This window comes from Notothenia coriiceps, unplaced genomic scaffold, assembly GCF_000735185.1.
Source record: "Notothenia coriiceps isolate Sejong01 unplaced genomic scaffold, NC01 NC01_scaffold00037246, whole genome shotgun sequence".
Classification (NCBI taxonomy): Eukaryota; Metazoa; Chordata; class Actinopteri; order Perciformes; family Nototheniidae; genus Notothenia; species Notothenia coriiceps.
In genome coordinates, this window is record NW_011369947.1 from 6,530,369 (window position 1) to 6,537,006 (window position 6,638).

The window sequence follows — 6,638 nt, forward strand, 5'->3', positions numbered from 1 at the left end:
GTTATATAAGCCGCAGCGTCGAAAAATAGGGAAAAAGGCGCGGCTTATAGTCCGAAAATTACGGTAGTTACAATAAGTAAAAGAATCAGTGTGAACCTCTCCCTATATCAAACAANCTCTCGGTTCCACTTTTACTTTTGCGCGCTACCTGTCTCACTCTTTTCCGGCCTCCAGCTTTTCCTGCTGGAACCCGCCGCTTAAAGGTGGGGGTCCGCGGACCGGCCATAGAGCCCATAGAGTTAAAGGTGTTGGCCGTTAGCTGTAAAAATCCATAGATTAGCCGCACCGTTATATAAGCCGCAGCGGCGAAAAATAGGGAAAAAGGCGCGGCTTATAGTCCGAAAATTACGGTAGTTACAATAAGTAAAAGAATCAGTGTGAACCTCTCCCTATATCAAACAAAGAAAACACGGGCAACATCCAAGGATAAGGGGGAGGATATGGTGTAAGAGTTGTACCACTGGCCAAGGATTTCATATTTGCTTTGAATTGAAAAAGTGTGTTCTGAGACTGTTGGACAAAGTTAATTTGATGAAGTTTGTAAAAATTCAGTTTGAATCCACCATATTTGAAAACATTCAGAAGTTAGCTGAGCATTTTATTACGTTGTTTGTCTCTACTGCAAAGCATTATTGCCATCAACTGCTGTATTGAATGTTTTAGATTTGCCACTCGGGGTCTAACAACATTTAACTATTATAACGTTTAAGCAAATTGAAACAACCGGTTTACACATCCAGCAGCCTAAGAGCAACAATAACATTTATTTTGTGTTTCTGGCATGTGTTAAGTTAAATATTCACTCTCCTTGCAGCTCTGTGTTTGGTCTCCACAGACACCAGAGGGAAATGTCTGGCTCTTTAGCTGCGAAACGCTCCACTAGGCGGTGTCTGTCCAAAACAATGAGCTGAAAGAGCTAAAATTCCCCTTTGAAAAAAAGGAGGAGAAGGGGGTGGGGGTGGCGCCGGGTAGCTCAGTCGTTATAGCAGGAGGACCATATGAAGTCACTGCTGCCTAACAAGCCGGTTTGAATTCAAATCTAAGTTCTCCAAAATCTAAAATATCTTTAAAAAAAGAAATCGTTGGGGGATGTAGAAATGGGTGATTAGTCTTAGTAAGTTTTTGCCATAACGACAGACCCCTTTTAACTTTTTTGACACTCTGGTAATACAACTATATTGATGAAAACAGTTCCGAGATGTTTTCAAAGTAAACCTCAGAAGGTGAGATTATAATGTTTCCTAGCTTCTAATGTGTTTCTGTTGATGAATCAACTCCCACAGAAGGTTACATAACACTTCAAATAGATTCATCTTTTTCACTTCTCTTCATTGCATTCCAACAGTTCCAACAAGTAGCCTACTGTTGGAATATATTTACAAAAAAGTTTAAACAGAATTGTTTTTCAAATCATTTACAATTATCTCACTGGCTAGTACTGATAAATCATAACAAAATAATAGAATCATAAAAACAATGCTGGAAGAGGAGGTTTAATAGAAAAGACCAGAGGCCTGTACGACGAAGCCAGCTCAACATAACCTGGATATGTTTGAGTTAGCCGGTTGGCCTAATCCAAAACATACGCGCTCTCGTTAAACGGTCCTACGACGCACCCGCGTCGTAGGACCGTTTAACGAGAGCGCGTATGTTTTGGATTAGGCCAACCGGCTAACTCAAACATATCCAGGTTATGTTGAGCTGGCTTCGTCGTACAGNGTGTGCCTTGGCAGTCTCACAGTACGCTTCTCCATGTTTGTGATTGGGCGAATGCTCCAAATACCACCCCTTTCATGTGAACGCGCACCTAACTAGATAGGGCACGGCTGGCTTGAGCGATCCACTTGATAACCCGCTTCGTAGTACCGTTTAGCGAGAGCGCGTATGTTTTGGATTAGGCCAACCGGCTAACTCAAAACATATTCAGGATAGGTTGAACTAGATTCGTAGTATACCCCCCAGGTTAGCCGCTCAGCATAAGTTACCATGGGGATCTAGCCCGCTAAAAGGAGAACCCGCGTCGTAGGACCGGAAACCCTGAGTTTTCCCTGAAGTTAGCTCGCTAAGCGAAAATCCTGCTTCGTAGTACAGGCCTCTGTTCTCTGCCTTTGAATCTGTTTTTGGCCTTGAGGATGTGATTTCCTGTCGTCTTTTGATCTTACAGAAAATGTGCAGACATTACATTTATAACACTTCCATAGTGCTCTAGTTTATGTTCTTCGGTAATACCTCAGAGGAGTTGAAGGAAAAACACCTAAACTCTTTCTCTTCTCATCCAATGAATTCCTCGTCCAATGGCCACGTGCACTGTCCCTCCAAAAGTGCCTCTGAGTTTCCTCAAAATGTCCTTTCTCCAGGTTTCCTATTTATTTTCTCCTTCTATTCCTGACTTCTGTGACTCTTCTTTCATTGCTGGCCCCTCCCTTGGAACTAACACTTTCTTCTATTTCCTCACTCTCACTCAGCCCTTATTTGTATTTCTCCCTCTCCTCCCCTACGTCAACAGACAGGTAGGGGTCCCCCCCCCTGCAATAGTTTGGTTTTTTTTGTTCATCTGATTGCATTTCAGGGGCTGTCAAACCATATATTAGCAGAAATGCAGCCTGCATCGTTTAACTGTCTCACTGTTTGTCATGCCTGCATTGCCGGTAAAGGCTGCCTTTGGGATGAAACTGTTTGGACACATCCTGATTTGATCACTCACACAATCATCTAATAAATACTGAACTGCCTGTTGCGTCAAGAATGATAGAGGAGCCTTCAATTCGTCATTTTGGTGGTGTTGGATATGGATGTGCTGAACCAATGCTTAAACATTATGTTAGACGTGATTCGCCTTCAAAGTATATGTCCAGATAAACTGAGTGTAATTACCTGAGCTTTTTGTCAATGTGTTTCATGCTGTAATCCCTCCTACACTCATGTCATTTTTTTGCCAAAAATACAATAAAGTGGATACTAATAATCCATCATCAACCTCTATATCAATCTAGGCACTACATGTATGAGCGCTATCAGTGACACATCTACGTTTAACAACAAGCAGCCCAACACCACTGTTCTTCTTCTGCAGGTACAATGATAAGCTGTGCTTATAATGGTATGCTCCCAAACAAACTCTTTGCAGAAATGCATGTGCTAAGTTGGATATGTCATTTTTTACATGCAGCCACAGTCCCGATATAACAGTCCTGATGAATGACAACACCTTTGAAGATGCATAACAACTTATTCCTCTTACGATTCCCTGTAGATTTGAAACACAGTATTTCTCAAAACATTACAACCATTGTTTTGCTAGCTGGGGGCTTTACTGGGTAATTGAAGTTACCACTAGCTCTCGGTGGCTAAATGTTACGCCTAATAACTAGGGCCTCAAATGTTCAACTCTATAATGCTGTACCGTAGAACTAACGGTATGAATAAGATACACTTTTAGAGTGAGAGCACTGTGCCTTATCCTGCAAGTATTTTACCAATTGTGTGCAAGAAGTCACTTAGATTACAGGTTCAGAGTCAACTTTTAGATTTTTATGAATTACAGTGACTCTGCTTTCAGAGACTTAGCGTCTATATTAATTTATTAATATATATTTTTTTATTAATATTATTCCCAAATGAGTTCCAATAGCTAGACCTATACAAAGCACATTTAGCAACCGATAATTTCCAATGAGAAAAACAGTTTTTACTTCTTTATTGATGACTATCTTGACTGGATATAATATATAAATAACATCATGAATATGGTCGGTTATAAGGGGTTATAAAATAACCAGTAGTGCAGATTTTGCTCGAGAATATGTAGTATATTGGGATGAATCATAGATAGTAGTAGGGAAGATGGTATTGAGTATCGGAGTCTGTGCATAAACATGCGATAACAATGTATTAGTCACCTCATGTTTTGTATGTCTGTAGCCTCCAGCAGGACCAAAGTCTGATACAGAATAGATCTGGCAGTGGTTTAATAAATTATCACAAAGGATTGCTTGCATCCAATTCAGATGTCTCAATATAGAAGGACGTAAAACACAAAAACATATAAAACAAACACATACACAGAAACAACAATAAGCACAGACAAAAATCAAAAAAGAAAAAAAAAGATGAAAAGTGCTATAACAAAAACTATGAAATATGAAGAGCAAGATATACACACTTCTACAATTACAGAACTGCGGCCAACAATTAAAATATAACAAAAATCTAGTCCTATTTTAAACAGACACCTTAAGCCACACAAATAATGAGCAGAAATATGTTGTTGTATGGATGGAAATTGCATTTATATAATAACAATCAGAGATTAAGATATCCGGTATAGACAAAGCAATACATATATAAATAAAGAAAATAAGGAGAAAATTAATATAAGTGAGTGTTTCTTCAAGGATTATTATGAAAATTATATAATGAAAGATAGAAATTATCAAATACATAGTATCGGTGGAGGATACATCATTGTCAGTATGGGTAAATATATAAAAAAAAACAATAATGTACTAGCCCTCCCAAAAAAACGAATAATAAATTAATAACAATCAAATATAAACACAATAAAAATTATTAACACAAAGAAAATAGGACATATATATGAATACAACTATAATATAAAAAGAGAAAAAAAAAAAATGCAAAGAAAATACAAAAAATAAGAATACATAGATCCCTAAGATAGAACAAGCCTACGATAAAAGAATAGCATGGTTTCCCAGTGACTTGAAACTCATACAAATAAAAACTAAAAAAACATAGGAAAAACAGCACAAACTCAGACTGTTTTCCCTTACTGATCGACACTTGTTACAGTGCACTCACTACACTGGCCCAACGCTGCAGATGTACTGATGGAATCTCAAATCAGCCATTTACCCGTTGTGGGTAACACGCCGATCATGCTGTAGCTTGTAATGGCTTGATAAACGTTTTTAACACCTGTATGTTTTCCCTCCAATGGCAAGTCTCAATATGCGGTGCCTAGTGAATACAGTCCGTTCACCTCCATCACCCCTCTACGCCTCCCCCGCTGGCATCTGTTCTCTCTCAAACTCCTCTTCAGCCTCTTTAGCTAAGACCTATCTTATCGTGTTATTGCCCGTCTAATAAGGGGGAAGCTCATGCTAATTTGGAATGATTAAGTTTGCTGGTTTCATGAGGACTCTCCTGGCGTAGGGTGTGCATCTGAGCTGAAAGTGAAAGCTAATCTTTGGCCATGACTGTTCCATTAGACACTAGAGTGTGGTAGTCCCATGCGCAGTGTTTGCGAGACAGAAGGACTTGGCGTGTTCTTTTGTTTGCTATGCAGTTTGCTGGGGAAATACACAGTGGTAAAATGGCTCTGGGGGCGTGGCCAGCTGCCCTTCTTAATGGGAGAGGCTAGTGGAATGTCAAGGCAGCCCCAGATCGGTTTGGGCTGGAAGAGCAGCTATAGGCCCTTTGGGACAAAAGGTGGTTAAGCAGGCAGCGAGTAGGATACCGTAGAAGTTGCCACGACCTGTTTGGAGATGAATGTTTTCGATCATGGAATGGGGGGCACCGCTGTCGGGCTTCATTAGGGGAAGACCCTTCCAGGGTGGAGTCGGCAAGAAAATTGGTGGGAGGGGTGCAGTCCGGCATTCCAACGTGATGGATAAGGAGCCACTGTCCTGCGTCTATGCTGCATTTACTGGTATGCTGCCCATGAAGAGCTTAAGATGAACTTGTAATGCAATTGGTGAAGAAATATATTCCCTGTAAGTAAATCAATAACGTCGCATCAAACGAAAGCTTTTCCCTCAGATTGAAATAGTAAGTAAACTGCATCTTAAATTCTTGGGAACAATTGACAAACCACCGTACAGTATGTACATACTGTACAATCCAAAACAGATGCATTAAGGGAGCTTTCGGTTATAGGATTAAATAGAAACTGTTTTGTCCCTTGGGTGTTATATCTCTCTTTACTCAATTGCAAAGAAAAAAGTGATAGCTCATAGGCTTACTGGTGGGGTTTTAAAAGAAGGTACTGTGGGGTAAACTCCCTGGAATCAATAGGAGTTCAGGACTCAAGAGAAACGGATGGAAGATGGAGCCTCTTTGGATGGCAAACACTGAATCGGTTTATTTGGAGCTTCGGCCGGAGAATCCAACACAACACAGAATGAGTGACCAATTCCGCAGCATATCTGAGAACATATAAAAGAATCACAACTACATATAACAACAACACACATAAATACGACAGAAAACGCTCAGCCCACCTGAAGCGACATTTGTTATGTCCGCTTATGGCTCGGGGTCCAATCTGACACACCGAGAAGGGATGTTCCCCAGGTGTCCCACAACATAAACTAATCTCTAACGAGAGTTGCACAGGTCATAAACCGGAACAACAACAAAATGCCCTAGGGCAGCCCTCTCCCTTAAAGGGAGATAAAGCTGCTTAAGAACTTTGGGCAATCTGCTCAGAGGCGAAGGATATACATGCAGGGCAACATTGTTCCCTTGACAAGTTACCTGTTCCCTTACGCTTTAAAATCATCAACAAGATGATGTTATGAAGCTTTACTTTGTGTCTCACACGCGCCTTTCCCTCATCCTATGCGCTGAAAAGACCTTATCCTCGCCAAACAAGTTAATGAGCCCCTCTCATTGAG